This window comes from Gymnoscopelus microlampas, assembly GCF_963454915.1.
Source record: "Gymnoscopelus microlampas genome assembly, chromosome: 10".
Classification (NCBI taxonomy): Eukaryota; Metazoa; Chordata; class Actinopteri; order Myctophiformes; family Myctophidae; genus Gymnoscopelus; species Gymnoscopelus microlampas.
Genome location: NC_139947.1, coordinates 54950894 through 54969642, shown reverse-complemented (window position 1 = coordinate 54969642; position 18749 = coordinate 54950894). Strand labels below are relative to the sequence as shown.

Genomic DNA, 18749 nt, shown 5'->3' with positions numbered 1-18749 from the left:
ATATCACGTAGCATTCCTCTTTCCTCCATCGCTGTCGTGTAGCCACCGCAGATTAGTGGGAAATCCAACACTTCTGGCACCAATGTGACGTTGCGGGGTAGCTAGAATGACGAGGCGAGGAGACGTTGTGCAAGTTGCCAGCTCAAGACACACTGAGCCCAGATTTATTCCCTTGCCAAAGCAGCACAAACTAACGAGGTTGAGGGTCACTGGACATAAAACAAATAATAAGAGGGTGGCTAGCCCATGGCTAATGATAAACAGGACGTGTGCTCTCTCTTAGTTAACTCCCTCCGCCTTTTAGCACTCCAGAGCAGCTCACTCTTTCCCCCTCCCCGGCACACATGTAGCCAATACCCAAATCAGTGACACCTCCCTCCATTAAAGTAACAGGACACATATGTGTAAAGTACCCCAGCGTTACAATATATACAGTATGTGTCGCCAGGGCGCGCCCCACTAGCCTACACACAGAGGAGGTTGAATGAACTGAAACAAGCTCACCCCAAAACAGCAGGTTTGGGGATCTGTTGGGAATTGATTACATGAAACAGTCACCTGTGCGTCCAGTCTCAATGTTTGTAAACAATTAATTGGTCTATAGGAAGATCGTCCATCCCAATTATAGCCACTAGATGGCATACAATGGCATACCAACGTCCTGTTTACTGGTGCTAGATCCCACGAGTGTGTTGCTGGGACAGAGACAGACAGGTCCCTAATAAAGTTGATGAGTCTCTGAAAAAAATAATTGAGTCAAAATGGGACACTTGAGCCATCTGAGCAGCCTTCTGCTGGGTGGAGCCGTAAAAAACTGGGGGGTGCTGGGTGGTGCCCCCCCAAAACCCCCCCTGGCGCCGTCCCTGCATGACAGACACACAACAACAACAACAAAAAAACACATATTTGACACTTTAATAAATCCATTAAAAAGACACTAGATGTCTGCATGGAACATTGATCATCACATTGTTGCAGTGGCATGGAAGCTGGAAAAAAAGTGTGTGTGTGTGTGTGTGTGTGTGTGTGTGTGTGTGTGTGTGTGTGTGTGTGTGTGTGTGTGTGTGTGTGTGTGTGTGTGTGTGTACACTTGTACTTAGAGTTTAAGGGGTTTAGGGGTTAAAGGGATATTTCACTTTCTTTTAAAAAAGTGGGTCATTTTATCAGCTTCTGGGAGCACCCCAGACAGTTTTTAAGTTGCTCGATTCAGTATTTAGATATTCATTTTATCAGACACGCCCCCTTCCTATACAAACCCATTGTAACTTCAAACTCCATTTTAACCATATTAGATTCATCAAGAACACTCGTCCTTGGTTCTGGTGACTCATCCTGCCCCCCCTAATATGTGAGGGGGGGGGCAGTGTTTTTTCGATTCCTTTTTTCTTTCTTTTTTATTGTATTAAACTTTTTCATTTTCCAAATCTTTTTTTTTTTTTATAAATGGAAAAAATCTGGGGAACGCCAGCATTACTGTACAGTAAGTGTGTCCATAGTTATCTGTGAGGGAACAGCTTCCTGTAGCGTCCATAAGCAGCCACACCCATCAGCACCTTGACCACGGCCCAGCCTTCTTCTTCTTCTGCTGCCAGAACATCCACCTCCTGCACCGTGGCCTCCTTGTACAGCCAACCACACACACACACACACACACACACACACACACACACACACACACACACACACACACACACACACACACACACACACACACACACACACACACACACACACACACACACACACACACACACACACACACACACACGTTTGGGAATCACTTGGTTACAATACAGGCTGAGGCAACCAGCATGGCATTTCAGCCCTGGAAGAAACTGCAATCACTCAATGTTAATAGTATTTGTAGTAGATAACAGTAGAACAATTTAAAATGTGCACCCTATGGCCAGGATGGCTGAAGGTGCAAAACCGACACCAATGAGCTGACAGTGTACCGTAGAGCAGGGGTTCTCAACCGTCCTGTTCGGCCCCCAAATAATTGGCCAAAAAAACCCCAAAAGATGAATGTAAAAACAATAATAATGTAAAAACAAAAAAAAGTCATGGTTTGCTTTTCTTTTAAAATAAACGTGATTTTTTTTTTCTTTTGATCGTGGAAACCGATAAATATGAACTTAAGTTCTGTTGATCCAAGCCCAGAACGTGGCTCTGAAAATGGACCCAAGCCTTGAGAACCACTGCTCTTAGAGTTTTACCATACTGACCCCAACATGTACCATAATTATACAAGAGTTTATCATCATAATGACCGGACTATGTACTGTCTGTACCCATATACACATCATCAGCTGACTAAAAGAGTACCGCTAAAGCCCGCTTTATACTTGGTCGTACGCCCCGAAGATAGCAGATCTACAAGCTAACTAGTAGTCCCAGAACTAGAAGTTAGTAGGCTCTGTGCATAGAGGCCAATACAGGCTCCTTCCAAGGTCGGAGTTTTTGTTTCTTTTTAAAGGGAGGTGATATAACCATAGAGTGTATCAAAGATGGTAGATATAGACGCCTTAACAGACAACGTCACACTGATGTGAAACAGTATGCGCACGCAGGTCGGCAGCAAAAGAACCCCACCGCTCATAAGATGCAATGTAAAAGTGGTCACAGTCTCACGTGTAAAAATGCATCCCATCACACTTTCAGATGCTGTTTTTCTCCCAGTGTGGAGGAAGAATGCTTAGGATTTTTACCGTGATCTCTCGCTCTTGAAATATATAATCCTTGGTTTCTGTTGTGTGTAAACAATAATAACAATTCAAAGCAGTTGTCCTCAAAACTCCACCTCCAGTGGCTGTCATAGGAACGGAGGGAGCGCTCTATGATCATGGCACCAGAACCTGCTTGGCTCGCGCAGCTGCAGCCCGTCAAGACTAATTTATGCTCCGTCCCGCGAAGGTGTCGCGCGGAGAGAACGGCCGAGAATAGCAGATCTCCAAGCTCACAGCGGTCGCATCCGTGACGCGGTTGTGAGCTTGTATGTCAGCTGTTCTCGGTGCGCAATACCGTTGCGCGATGAAGTATATATATGTGTCGCCAGGGCGCACCCCACTAGCCTACACACAGAGGAGGTTGAATGAACTGAAACAAGCTCACCCCAAAACAGCAGGTTTGGGGATCTGTTGGGAGTTGATTACATGAAACAGTCACCTGTGCGTCCAGTCTCAATGTTTGTAAACAAATAATTGGTCTATAGGAAGATCGTCCATCCCAATTATAGCCACTAGATGGCATACAATGGCATACCAACGTCCTGTTTACTGGTGCTAGATCCCACGAGTGTGTTGCTGGGACAGAGACAGACAGGTCCCTAATAAAGTTGATGAGTCTCTGAAAAAAAAAATTGAGTCAAAATGGGACACTTGAGCCATCTGAGCAGCCTTCTGCTGGGTGGAGCCGTAAAAAACTGGGTGGTGCTGGGTGGTGCCCCCCCAAAACCCCCCCTGGCGCCGTCCCTGCATGACAGACACACAACAACAACAACAACAACAAAACACATATTTGACACTTTATTAAATCCATTAAAAAGACACTAGATGTCTGCATGGAACATTGATCATCACATTGTTGCAGTGGTATGGAAGCTGGAAAAAAAGTGTGTGTGTGTGTGTGTGTGTGTGTGTGTGTGTGTGTGTGTGTGTGTGTGTGTGTGTGTGTGTGTGTGTGTGTGTGTGTGTGTGTGTGTGTGTGTGTACACTTGTACTTAGAGTTTAAGGGGTTTAGGGGTTAAAGGGATATTTCACTTTTTTTTTTTAATTGGGTCATTTTATCATCTACTCAGGCTTCTGGGAGCACCCCAGACAGTTTTTAAGTTGCTCGATTCAGTATTTAGATATTAATTTTATCAGACACGCCCCCTTCCTATACAAACCCATTGTAACTTCAAACTCCATTTTAACCATATTAGATTCATCAAGAACACTCGTCCTTGGTTCTGGTGACTCATCCTGCCCCCCCTAATATGTGAGGGGGGGGCCGTGTTTTTTCGATTCCTTTTTTCTTTCTTTTTTATTGTATTAAACTTTTTCATTTTCCAAATCTTTTTTTTTTTTTAATAAATGGAAAACATCTGGGGAACGCCAGCATTACTGTACAGTAAGTGTGTCCATAGTTATCTGTGAGGGAACAGCTTCCTGTAGCGTCCATAAGCAGCCACACCCATCAGCACCTTGACCACGGCCCAGCCTTCTTCTTCTGCTGCTGCCAGAACATCCACCTCCTGCACTGTGGCCTCCTTGTACAGCCAACTACACGCACACACGCACACGCACACACACACACACACACACACACACACACACACACACACACACACACACACACACACACACACACGTTTGGGAATCACTTGGTTACAATACAGGCTGAGGCAACCAGCATGGCATTTCAGCCCTGGAAGAAACTGCAATCACTCAATGTTAATAGTATTTGTAGTAGATAACAGTAGAACAATTTAAAATGTGCACCCTATGGCCAGAAAAATAATGACATCTGTGTACTGGGGCGCTGTGTCTACTAGGAATTTACAAAAAAAACACATAAAGTAAAAAATATGGAGATAAGAGGTTTCTGCCCGACGACAACAACGACATACAGTATATATATATAAAGTGCTTATATAGACTATACGATCGGTAAAAAAAGAAGTCATGGATAGAGGGCAGCTGGAGGCAGTGTTGATTTTGACAGCAAATTTTGATGTAGTTTTTAGTCATAGTCTTTTGAATAAAATTCCATTTAGTTTTAGACATATTTTAGTCATTCTGAAATGTTGTAGTTTTTGTCTAGTTTTAGTCGACTAAATATCATAAGATTATAGTCGACTAAATCTACAGTTGATTTAGTCGACTAAAAATGTATTTAGGCGGTGCCTTGATGGTGTCGTAATGGCTGATTTTACACTTGGTTGCATGCTGAAAATAGCCGATCTACAAGCTCACAACGCGTCGCAGCGCGACGCGTTGTGAGCTTGTAGATCTGCTATTTTCAGAGCGCAACACCCGAGCGCAACCAAACATAAGATGACTTGTCTTTTAGTTCTACTGGATCTCTTCTCCACTAGATCCCTCACTGACATTTTAGTCTAGTTTTTTGTTTTTTGTTGACGAAATTGTCAATATATTTAGTCTTAGTTCTAGTCATCATAGCTTAGTTTGTATTTAGTTTGTATTTAGTTTGTATTTAGTTTGTATTTAGTTTTCGTCAGTGAAAAAAGCAGTCGGCGAAATGTTTTCGTCATAGTTTTAGTCGACGAAATCAACACTGGCCGGAGGGCGTGTCTCACCGCAGTCGGTGTAGAGCCCATGACGGACACGATGGGGAAGTCTTTGTGCTTGCGGTGCGAGCGCAGCAGCAGACGTCTCTTCCTCCGCAGACGCTCCAGAGACGAGCGGATCTTCAGTTCCCGCTCCTTCAGCAGAGCCTCTGCTGCACCTCCATCAGTGGCTCGCCTATAAGGAAGAAAAACTTTTAAAAAACTTTTTAAAAATGTTCCAAAAATCGCTGATCTACAAGTCCACAGCGCATTGCGACGCCACGCATTGTGAGCTTGTAGATCAGCGATGTTCATTGATTGATTGATTGATTGAAATTGTTATTAGGCAAAAGAATGTAAAACAACACAGTTACATTTAAATGCTTTTGTCTAAAAGGTCCGGCCAAAAAAGTCCTTGCGGGCTTGTTTCCGTTGGGGTCCTTGAATTAATTTCATAGACATATATAGTAGCAACCAAACAGGTCAAAAATCAACATAAGAATACAGAGGGAAAAATATATACCATTATGTACAAAAAAGGCATGAGAAAATAATAAAATATATTAAAAAAAAAAAAACATTAGAAAATAAAATAAAAAGTATGTACCAAAAAAAGTCTGTCTACAGGGAAACTGGTACTAGCTCCTCTTTAGGCCTCCAGAAAGATGTGTTTTTAGGGCTGTTTTGAATGAGCCCAGCGAACTGCATTTTTTGAGGGTTAGGGTTAGACTATTCCATTCCTTGGTGGCAGTGCTATAAAAATCCTTATTCATGCAACACTAAGTACAGTATATATAGGGCTATATAGCTGGCTGCATGCCGCCCCCCTACTCTCTCTACACGTTTCCTGTCTATCTACACTGACCCATCCAAATTCATCTTAAAAAAGGGAAAACAGCAGATTAAAAACATGACAGGATGCATAATAGTGACCTTATAGTACAAGTTGATGTACAGTGAGCCAGTGGTTTTCAAAGTGGGGTTTGGGGACCCCCAGGGGTCCTTGGGGGAGGTGTACCAGGGGGTCCCCACCAAAACGTGTTAATACATATGAAATTAATTTAAAGGACTGACCTGCAGTGGCAACTATAAGCACATTTACTGAGGTCAATTCATTGTTTTTTAATATTAAAAATAAAAAAATACTGTATGCCTACTATTGTGAGGGTACTGCAAATTATGTATTTACAAACATTTCCATAACACAATTACCAATAGGACAACTTACTTTGTTGCTTGTGAAACTCCTACTCTCCTACTGAAATTACATAAACTCCTACTGAAAATGTATTAGCTGTGATTAGGTGTTGACTGATTGATTGGCAGACAGCTGTCAATCAATGCCTGTCAATCAATCTATGAACACCTGGGAGTTGGGAGCTGCCCAGTGAGAATTTGACTCTCTCTGTAGTCTCGCGTAGCCAGACCCAACTGAAAATGAAAAACAGCGACCTCTGCTGTTTGTTCTATGAGAGATTACTCTCTCTCTGCTCTTTGGATACCTACATAAAATGATGTAGAGTGTAAATGGAAAAACAAGACAGCAGGAAGAAATGTGTGATATGTTTTCTTTTATTTTCCTGAAGCGATTATTTCACAATGGTCTCAATCATTCACAAATAATGTTTGTTCATGAGCTGCTCCAGCCGGCTCCATCCACTGCAATGTTATTCATCGAACTTCCGGTGCGATTTTGCCACCCGTGAGTGTCACGTCATATATCTAGAGAACGGACGGACTCTGTCCTTTCCTTTCAAAAACTTCCTTGCTTTGAAACGCCTATATCTCCGAATCTGTTTCCTGTGGGGAAAAACGGCCATGCGTGATGCGCGACCCCCCCCTTCCCCCCGTTGTAACCCGCGAGGGGAATGTTATGGTTCCAGGCTGTAGCCAGGCTCATGGCACAACATGAATCGATGCTTTTTTTTGCGTGGATTTGCTTGTAACGCACGTGTGACGGTGGCCAGGTTGTCACATGTAACTTGCCACTTCTTTTTAGAATGCTGACACTCTTTACTTTGTCTCAATAATAAATAAATAACAATACACATTAAACTCACAACAATAAAATATCAGTTGCACGGTAAAGTGCGGGGTGCGTAATTACTGTGAGAATAATACTGTTTGTTAGGTACTGCAAGACTACGCCACCTTTTTATTTAAGAGGTAGGGTCCTCTGTAACACTCTTTCTTAGGCTATTCACAGGTTCGAGTTTACCCAGGTAAGTACAATACTTTTAAATGAGAACAACACTTCAACACATATCCCTTGGAGAAAGCTGGACGGAAACAGGTTTGTATAAAAAGGTAATCTATTTTATTAAGCTAATACAGTGGCGTCTATAAGCCATAAAATATTGAAAAGCATAAACCAAATATAACACTAATTCTAAAACCTCAACCTCCTAATGCGCCCACTAATTAACTAAAATACAGGAATACAGACAATCACCAAACACTAAAAACAGACAGGGCTTGTGCAAACTATAGCAAATAAATAATGAATTTAGCGTTAAAGTGCCAACTATTACTGAAGCAGTAAAGTGCCAAGTGCCAATTCAATTGCTATATGTCATATACTCATCACGGTTCAATGCAAAAGGTGGGAATGTCCTTATATGGGGTTTAACTGGAGCGGGGGTTTAGGCCAGGAATCACTGTCTCTTCTTGTCTTCGTGCGTATTGCCTGCAATCATAGAAACTAGAACCAGTTCATCTGTTCAGGTATATTTCACATATGAGGTTTAGGACCGTGGGTTTATAAAGGTAACGTTGCATAGAAGGACACTTACTCGCCCGCCAGACTGTACGTCTGGCTTTGAGGGTGTGAAGCGCGCAACGTTATCGCCACTGGACCTCTCCTCCGTTCCTTGGTTCGTCTGTCTGTCCTCCCCGTCTCTGCTGCTACTGCGCCGTCTGCTCACCGTCCGCTGCTGGTGGCTTGGTACGTGCCGCGATCACTGTATTCCCCACCTCTGCTCCGTGGTATGTCTGCTCCTCCTGTGCACAACCGTCCCTTCTGGCTGTCACTTCCACACTGCCCTGTATGCCTGTCTCTCTGCTGTCCAAGTGGCTCGCGCTCACTTTTGAATAAGGTGGGCCACACCCTACTCCGCCCTCATTCGCTCTGCCACCAGCGTGACCTGGGGACATTGGCCATCCGCTGTCACAAGGCCAATGTCACACAGCCTATAGGGGAGTCCAATGTCAAGTGGCTCGGGGACCGGGGGGAAATACATTGTCAACTGTGACAAGGGTGAAATGAGGGGTTCTTAAAACTTTTGTAATTTGTTTTTATTGGTGCTTAATGTGTATAATTGCCTCATTTAACCCCACCATCTTATTATTTTTGTACCAATTATTATTACGCACTGTATTGTTTATAATTGTTTTCCCCATGATCCCCTGGTCACATGTATTGAGAGACATTGAGTGGCAGAGCGGCAGTCACGCGGTCACGCCCAAGGCCACGGTCATGGCCAATGTCCCCAGACAGACTGTCACCACGGACAAATGAAAGAAGAGGGAGGTGTGGTTTGGCAGGTACAAAAGCGGAGGCGGGACCGTTTGAAAGCGAGAACAGAGCACCCAAGTGACAGAGGCGTCAGTGAGGAGAAGGACAGCAGAGGGGAAGGTTGTGCCGAGACACGGAGTAGAGGAGTGCATAGATGAAGTAGACATACCAGCCACCTAGGAGTTTGGAAGCCGAGGTGTGCCTACATTCAAAGGAGAAACCAAGAGGAGAAAGCGATCGAACCGAAGGGGAGGAAGAGGCGAGTGAGACCAGACCATATGAGAGACGAGTGAGACCAGACCATATAAGGAGCGCTGAGACTGGAAAGTGGCGATAACGTTGCATACGCAACCAACTCAGCGCCAGGTGTAAAAACCTGGCTGGCGAGTGAGTATTCGAACAAGCAACGTTGAATCCCTGTATAACCACTGCCTGAGACAACGCAAATGTATCGTGTAAATGCACAGTGAACTGGTCTAGATCTCTATAATTGCAGGCGGAGAGAAAGAAGAGAGAAGACGAAGACGACTGGCCTCAAACCCTTTCCCATCTTACCCCCATATATGGACATGCAGCATTACCCCTGAACAAACCGTGTTGAGTATCTTGAAGCACTTTATTGGCACAGCACTTTACTTGAAAAGTATTTGTTGCACAGAAACCCCCCATGCTAAGGAACCCTTGTGATTAAGCCCCGCGTAATTTGCACAACTTTATAATTTATTTTATAGTTGTTGTGTAGATTAATTGTGTTTTGTATGTTTATATAGGTTTTATTAGTATAGTGTTTATTTGATTGTTTTTAAGGCACAGAAGCCAATGTATTAGGGACCCAATAAATATGACTTACCTTTTTTGATACACTGTATTCGTGTCCAGTTTCTTAAAGGGATATTCTCATGCCAGTGTTGTATTCTCAAAACCAAAAGTATTGAAACTTACCAGTTAACCTCGAACCTGTGAAAGCCTGAAGAAGAAGTTAAAGTGTATTCAAAGGGGACTTCCCTCTATAACAAAAGTGGCGTAGTCGACAAACAATTAGTTCAGATAGGACTCACAGTAATTACGCACCCAGCACTTTATTGTGCATTTATATTTTATTGTTGTGAGTTTTATTCTGGATTATTTATTAAAGGAGAAGAGTGCAATAGTACAAACAAATTGCAAGTCAAATGTGATACAATTTCGGCCCTGTTCACATATTTGGCGTTGGCGGCAGGACTGGTTGAGAACAAACACATGAGAATACCCTTAAGAGAAACTGTACTGTTTTGTTGTTTTTGTTGCTTTTTGTTTTTTGCTTTACGGATTCAGAATGATGATGATGGCGGTGTATCCCGGTGCCCCATGGTTACCCACCTTTGGTGGAACAGAAGGCGAGAGTAAATATAGGGAATGGAAAGACCAGATTAGAGGATTATTAAGTACCCAGGAACTACCAGAAATCAGGAAAGTTGCTATTATAATTAAAACGCTAACCAACGAAGCTAAACGGCAGATTAGTGTGGTTGAGGAGGGCGAACGCGACACAGTGGCAAAAGTTTTTAAATACTTAGATGCTTTATATAAAGAAACTGTCTCTGTCGCAGAAATGCGCTCACTATTCTATCGGTGCGCACAGCGCGCAGGAGAGAATGTACCAACTTACACCCTGAGACTTAGAGAGCTGTTTTGTGGGCTGCGGCAGCACGACCCAAGCACCGCTCCCTCCGAAGCCATTCTTCGTGATCAGTTTGTTATGGGTTTAGCTGAGGGCCCCCTGGGCCAAGCCTTAAAAATATATGCTCGACGACACCCAGATGAAGATTTTGCTGCTTTACGCGAAGAAGCCTACCTGTTAGCTGCTGAACATGGAACTACTGAAATAACGTGCCACGCTGTTAATCCTATTTCTGTCCCCTACCCTTCTCAGGACCCTGCTTGGAGAGAAAAATTAAAACAGGAAATCATGGACGACGTAAAAACTCAAATGCAAGGATTCACGCAGGAACTCATGAAGGAAATCAGACCGCTCCTCCGCACTGGCACCAATGACGCACGAGCGCGCACTCCACCGCCACCTGAGCGACGGTATACGGCCTCTCAGCGCTACGAATGGGATGAAGGAGGTAGGCCGATATGTAGCCAGTGTAGACAGGCGGGTCATATAGCGAGATTCTGTAGATCCGACCGAAGTCAGTTAAACTAGTACGCCCTGTCGCCGAGGTCCGGGGGGCAGAGGTGCAACGTTCACAAAAAAAGTTAAGGGCCAATGAAGTGTTTGTGGGGGAATGTCCGACAATTGGGATAACAATGGGGGGAGTCCAAATGAGGGGTTTATTAGATACGGGGTCTCAAGTCACATTGATGCAGCAGAGTTTGTTTAACGAAAAGTTCTCGCAAGATAAAATGGAAAATGGGCCTCTGGTGTTTAGCCTACGGGCAGCAAACGGCCTTGATCTACCCTATTCTGGCTATGCCATATTCGATTTAGAATTAGAAGGACTGAAAATACCGGGAAGAGGAATCGTAATTGTAAAAGATGAACATTGTATTGAGCCGCTGATCATTGGGATGAACGTAGTCCACGCAGTGTGGCATGCATTATTTAAACTCTCTGGGAGGTCTGTGTTTCCATGCCAACAGGAGAGGACACCATGGAAAAAAGCATTCGCCGCCTGTAGGAGAGTGGAGGCAGTGACCCACGAAGACGGAGCATTGGGCTATGTGTGGCCTGTCGGCCGACGGAGAATCCGAGTCCCCGCCCGCAGTGAGTTAGTAGTATGGGGCCGTGCCTGGAAAGGTCCAAATGGAGCCGAATACGAGGCCCTGATGGAGGCCATGCCGGAAGGAACTGATCTGGGAGTGGCCCGAGCGTTGGTCACCGTGCGTAATGGCCGAGTCCCCGTGCGCATCTGCAACCCCCGCGCGTATAGCGTGACCGTGGGCAGACATCAAAAGTTAGGGAAGCTATATCCAGTGGAGGAGGCCGACGTCCGTGGACGACGAGACCTGAACCTGTCCCTAGGAACCGACGGAGCCGTGGAAGTGTCCCTGGTGAGCATCGAAGACGAGGGACCCGTGAAGACCTTACCTGAGGAGATGGAGGCGTTGACCCGGCGAGATGACCTACCTGACCAGCAGAGAGAAGAGCTGCATGCGATGATGTGTAAATGGAAGAAGGTGTTTGCAGTCCATAATGAAGATTTTGGGCAGACGGACGTGGTGCAACACCAAATACCAACTGGAGACGCGGCACCCATCCGCGAGAGGCACCGACCGCTGCCGCCCTCCATGTATAGAGAAATGAAGACCTTATTGAGTGACATGCTGGACAAGGGAGTGATAAAAGAGAGTTGCAGTCCCTGGGCAGCGCCCATTGTCCTGGTGAAGAAGAAAGATGGCAGCTGGCGTTTCTGTGTCGACTACCGTAAACTGAATGCCGTGACGCACAAAGATGCCTTCCCTTTACCTCGGATTGAAGAGACTTTAACAAGCCTGACCAAGGCTCAGTGGTTCTCCACACTCGACCTGGCCAGCGGTTATTGGCAGGTGGGTATGGACCCTCGGGATCGAGAAAAGACAGCGTTTACCACCCCTTTAGGACTGTTCGAGTTCCAACGTATGCCGTTCGGTTTATGTAACGCCCCCGCGACCTTCCAAAGATTAATGCAGCGATGCTTGAGTGGCCAGGTGACAGAGTCATTATTAGTGTACCTCGATGACATTATTGTATATTCACCTGACTTTTCCTCTCACATGCAGCACCTTGACCAGGTTTTCGAGCGGCTGTGGAGACACGGATTGAAACTGCGCCTCGATAAATGCAAGCTTCTCCAACCGGAGGTAAAGTTCTTGGGCCACGTTGTAGACAAAGAGGGAGTGCGCCCGGACCCTGAAAAGTTGGCTGCGGTAAGAGACTGGAACCCACCCTCGACTGTCCGCGAGGTCCGCGCTTTTCTAGGTCTGGCTGGTTATTATCGCCGCTTCGTGTCCTCATTTGCTGCCATAGCTAGGCCGTTAAATAGTTTGTTGATCGGAGTCCCGAATGATGTGAAGTCCCATCAGTGTAAAATAGAGTGGTCCCCTGAATGCCAAAACTCGTTTGATGCTCTTAAAACTGCCCTTACGCAGGCTCCAATACTGGCTTATGCAGATTATGACCGACCGTTTGTAGTGTATACTGACGCGAGTGGCCGCGGGCTCGGCGCCGTTCTGGCACAGGTCCAAGATGGCCAGGAGCGAGTAATCGCCTACGCCAGCCGAAGTCTACACCCTACCGAACAAAATGATGCAAATTATAGCTCCTTTAAATTAGAACTCTTGGCACTTAAATGGGCAGTGACCGAAAAATTTAAAGATTACTTAACTGGCGCTCATTTTACGATTTATACAGATAACAATCCTGTTGCGCATCTTCAAACAGCTCGACTAGGCGCGGTGGAACAGCGCTGGGCAGCCCAGCTAGCATCATTCACCTATGATATAAAGTACCGACCTGGAAAAAGCAATGCGAACGCAGATGCCCTGTCTAGGTTCCCTGTTCAACCTGTAGGAGTGGCCGTAGTGGAGTTGGCACCGGTGGAGAGAGAGGACGGGTGGGCTGGAGCTGAGTGGCGGGGAACACAGGATCGAGATCCGGACATCCAGATGGTGAAGAGTTGCGTAGAGCGGAGGAAACTGCCTACCCTTATGGAGAAGAGGAGTTGGTCACGGGAAGCCAGGCAAATGTTACGACAGTGGGACCGGTTGCGCATCAGAGACAATGTGTTGTATAGGCAAGTGATTGATCAGCATACACAAGAATGTTACTTACAGCTTGTTTGTCCAGGGGCGCGACGAGAGGAGGTGTGGAAAGGACTCCATGAGGCCTCGGCACACGCCGGAGTGGACCGGACTTTGGCGCAGCTTCGGCGCCGGTTCTACTGGCCGGGCATGGAGGGGGCGGTGCGACAGTTCCAGCGAGGTTGTGTTGCCTGCAGCCTACTGAAAGACAGGATAGAGCCCAGGGCCCCCTTACAGCCATTCGAAGTATCGTATCCTATGGAGGTAGTGGCTATTGATTTTCTCACATTAGGTAGGCCGAATGACGCATGGCAGAATATTCTTGTAGCAACCGATTTATTCACCAGGTACAGTTGGGCTATTCCAACGCGTGACCAAACTGCGCCCACGACTGTCCGTGCGCTTTGGACACATATTATTCAGCCATTCGGTTGCCCGGCTCGTTTCCATTCGGACCGAGGCCCGAATTTTGAATCCGAATTAATGCAGCAATTGTGTCATACATACGGTATTACTAAGAGTCGCACCACCCCTTACCACCCAGCTGGTAATGGGGGGGTGGAGAGGTTTAATCAAACACTGTTAAACATGTTGCGCTCTCTAGATACTGATCGCCAAGGCAGATGGAATGAACACTTACCTGAGTTAGTACACGCTTATAACAATACTGAACATGGTGCGACAGGTTATGCGCCTGCGTACTTAATGTTTGGTCGCCACCTGAGGCGTCCGGTAGATGTAGCATTAGGAGTACCGTTGTCACAAAATCGAATGGGAGTGGGAGATTGGGTGCAAGATCACCAGAAACGAATGGCCACAGCGTATAGGACAGCCGAGAAAAAAATGGTGCATATAGCAGGACAGCGTAAACAGGTCTATGACCGCCGGGCCGGTATGCCACCATTGTTACCTGGAGAGAGGGTGTGGGTACGAAACCGGAACCGACAGGGACAAGGTAAACTGGGCCCATGGTGGGACCCAGAACCTTTTGTGGTATTGGAGAGGGTGGGAGATGCGGGCCTAGTATACAGGATCCGACCTGAAAAAGGAGGGCGAGATAGAACGATCCATAGGAATGCATTAAAAGTGTGTATAGCCCCCAGGTCACCGATGGAGAGCCCCGAACCTGCCCCAGTAGCCGAACTGGTGGGACCAATATGGCCGCCTTATGTAGGGTTTTTCCCCGGTCCTAGGGAACCTGAAGGTCCGCGGCGCTCTGGAAGAGCGAACCAAGGACAGCCACCTGAGAGGTACGGGCATGACGTTTAGAACCAGTTGCCAGGGACTGCCAACGAAAAAGTAGGGGGGAATGTGACAAGGGTGAAATGAGGGGTTCTTAAAACTTTTGTAATTTGTTTTTATTGGTGCTTAATGTGTATAATTGCCTCATTTAACCCCACCATCTTATTATTTTTGTACCAATTATTATTACGCACTGTATTGTTTATAATTGTTTTCCCCATGATCCCCTGGTTACATGTATTGAGAGACATTGAGTGGCAGAGCGGCAGTCACGCGGTCACGCCCAAGGCCACGGTCATGGCCAATGTCCCCAGACAGACTGTCACCACGGACAAATGAAAGAAGAGGGAGGTGTGGTTTGGCAGGTACAAAAGCGGAGGCGGGACCGTTTGAAAAAAAGAACAGAACACCCAAGTGACAGAGGCGTCAGTGAGGAGAAGGACAGCAGAGGGGAAGGTTGTGCCGAGACACGGAGTAGAGGAGTGCATAGATGAAGTAGACATACCAGCCACCTAGGAGTTTGGAAGCCGAGGTGTGCCTACATTCAAAGGAGAAACCAAGAGGAGAAAGCGATCGAACCGAAGGGGAGGAAGAGGCGAGTGAGACCAGACCATATGAGAGACGAGTGAGACCAGACCATATAAGGAGCGCTGAGACTGGAAAGTGGCGATAACGTTGCATACGCAACCAACTCAGCGCCAGGTGTAAAAACCTGGCTGGCGAGTGAGTATTCGAACAAGCAACGTTGAATCCCTGTATAACCACTGCCTGAGACAACGCAAATGTATCGTGTAAATGCACAGTGAACTGGTCTAGATCTCTATAATTGCAGGCGGAGAGAAAGAAGAGAGAAGACGAAGACGACTGGCCTCAAACCCTTTCCCATCTTACCCCCATATATGGACATGCAGCATTACCCCTGAACAAACCGTGTTGAGTATCTTGAAGCACTTTATTGGCACAGCACTTTACTTGAAAAGTATTTGTTGCACAGAAACCCCCCATGCTAAGGAACCCTTGTGATTAAGCCCCGCGTAATTTGCACAACTTTATAATTTATTTTATAGTTGTTGTGTAGATTAATTGTGTTTTGTATGTTTATATAGGTTTTATTAGTATAGTGTTTATTTGATTGTTTTTAAGGCACAGAAGCCAATGTATTAGGGACCCAATAAATATGACTTACCTTTTTTGATACACTGTATTCGTGTCCAGTTTCTTAAAGGGATATTCTCATGCCAGTGTTGTATTCTCAAAACCAAAAGTATTGAAACTTACCAGTTAACCTCGAACCTGTGAAAGCCTGAAGAAGAAGTTAAAGTGTATTCAAAGGGGACTTCCCTCTATAACAAAAGTGGCGTAGTCGACAAACAATTAGTTCAGATAGGACTCACAGTAATTACGCACCCAGCACTTTATTGTGCATTTATATTTTATTGTTGTGAGTTTTATTCTGGATTATTTATTAAAGGAGAAGAGTGCAATAGTACAAACAAATTGCAAGTCAAATGTGATACAATTTCGGCCCTGTTCACACAACCATAAAACATGCAGTGCAGAAATATAGTTAAGAGAATGATGTTTTTAAGTGCGTAATACAGGTTTTTCATCATCAATAAAAAATGTTACAATTTGGTTTCACCCCCCTGCTTTGACCCTGTCACATCCCCCCCCACTTTTCCGTTGCCAGTCCCTGCAACTGTCCCTAATCATGTCCATACCTCTGGGGTGGCTGGCCTATATTTGCTCTTCCCGAGCGCCGTGGCTCATCTGGTGCTCTCGGGACGGAGAGAAACCCATAATACTGCGGCGTTGTTGCTTCTACCTGCTCGGGCTGCACTACAGCTGGGGGGTCCTCGTGGGGCGACCTGGGGGCTACACACACTTTCAACGCATTTCTATGTATGGTCTTTTCTCGCCCCCCCTTCTCGGGTCTGACTCGGTACACCAACCCCGTAGCTCCCACCTGTTCCATCACTGCGTAAGGCTCGGGGTCCCACCACGTACTCAATTTCCCCTGGCCATCTCTCTTCCTATTTCGAATCCACACTCTCTCTCCTGGTAATAGGGGTGTAATACCGGCCCTACGGTCATAAACCTGCTTTCTCCTCTTGGCCGTTTCTCCCATCCTCTCCCCTGCGGTCCTATAAGCTGTCGCCATTCTCTGTTGGTGGTCCTGTACCCAGCCACCCACTCCCATGCGCTCTTGCGCTGACTGCACTCCTAACTGGACATCTATAGGGCGCCTCAAATGTCGGCCAAACATTAAGTAGGCGGGGGCATAACCCGTAGCACTATGGATCGTGTTGTTATAAGCATGAACTAACTCGGGTAAGTGCTCATTCCATCTTCCTTGTTTATCAGTGTCTAGTGATCGCAACATGTTCAGTAATGTCTGATTAAATCGTTCCACTCCACCGTTCCCAGCCGGGTGGTACGGAGTGGTGCGACTTTTTGCAATACCATAAGTCTGACATAAATGGTGCATTAACTCGGACTCGAAGTTGGGGCCTCGATCTGAGTGGAACCGGGCCGGACAGCCGAACGGCTGGATAATATGCGTCCATAACGCACGGACAGTGGTGTGCGCAGTCTGGTCTCGGGTGGCAATAGCCCAACTATAACGGGTGAATAAGTCAGTAGCTACCAGAATGTTTTGCCACGCATCAGCAGGCCTACCTAATGTGAGGAAATCAATGGCTATTACTTCTAGTGGATATGAGACTTCAAAGGGTTGTAAGGGGGCCCGAGGCTCTGACCTGTTCCTCTGCAGGCTGCAGGCGACACAACCCTGTTGTAACTGACGCACCGCTCCCTCCATGCCTGGCCAATAGAACCGACGTCGCAGCTGGGCCAAGGTCCTCTCCAACCCAGCATGCGCCGCGGCCGTGTGGATTCCTCTCCATACCTCCTCTCTGCGTGAACCTGGACAAATGATCTGTGAGTATTGTTCTTTGGTATAAGGATCGGTCACCTTCCTATATAACACATGATTTCGTATAATCAGTTTGTTCCACTGGCGTAACAGTTGCCGCGCTCCCCGAGTCCAATTCTTCCTCTCCACCATATTAGGGGCTCTCCCCCGTTCCACGCACCTCTTCACCACCTGCACATCTGGATCCCGATCCTGCGTCTCTCTCCACTCATCCTCCCGGGCTGCTGGCGTCGATTGTACAGCCGCCACATCTACAGGCTGCACTGGGAACCGCGATAGGGCATCAGCGTTGGCGTTGTTTTTGCCCGGTCGATACTTGATGTCGAAAGTAAACGACGCAAGTTGAGCAGCCCACCGTTGTTCCACAGCTCCCAATCTAGCCGTTTGGAGATGCGCAACAGGGTTATTGTCCGTGAATATTGTGAATCGAGCGCCAGTGAGATAATCTTTAAACTTCTCGGTCACGGCCCATTTAAGGGCCAAAAGCTCCAATTTGAACGAGCTATAATTTGCGTCATTCTGCTCGGTCGGGTGGAGACTGCGGCTTGCATAAGCTATTACACGTTCGTGACCGTCTTGGACCTGGGCTAGAACCGCTCCCAACCCACGGCCACTCGCATCAGTGTAAACCACAAAAGGCTGTGTATAATCCGCATACGCTAACACCGGGGCTTGTGTGAGGGCACTCTTTAACGCATCAAACGCCCGCTGGCACTCCGAAGTCCACTCGACTTTACACTGGTGGGATTTTACGTCATTTGGGATTCCTATCAATAAGTTGTTTAAGGGTCGTGCTATAGCAGCAAAAGAGGACACGAAACGCCTATAGTAACCCGCTAGACCTAGAAACGCGCGGACCTCGCGGACCGTTGAGGGTGGTGTCCAGTCCCGCACTGCCACCACTTTCTCCGGATCGGGCCGCACTCCCTCTTTGTCCACGACATGGCCCAGAAATTGCACTTCCCTCCGCAGAAGTTTGCATTTGTCTAACCGCAGCTTCAGTCCATGTCTCCACAGGCGTTGGA

At 46.6% G+C, this 18749-nt stretch overlaps 1 pseudogene across 1 annotated transcript in view; it reads right to left on the bottom strand.

The window, feature by feature from the left end:
* Positions 1–4126: 4126 nt before the first annotated feature.
* The window catches only part of LOC311054309 (actin, cytoplasmic 1-like), a 36788-nt pseudogene continuing 22165 nt past the window's right edge, over positions 4127–18749 (bottom strand). The window contains exons 6-7 of the transcript in view: positions 5283–5465; positions 4127–4262 (exon numbers count right to left, since the gene is read on the bottom strand). The product of the transcript in view is annotated as an actin, cytoplasmic 1-like (transcript). The remainder of the gene's footprint in view (positions 4263–5282; positions 5466–18749) is intronic.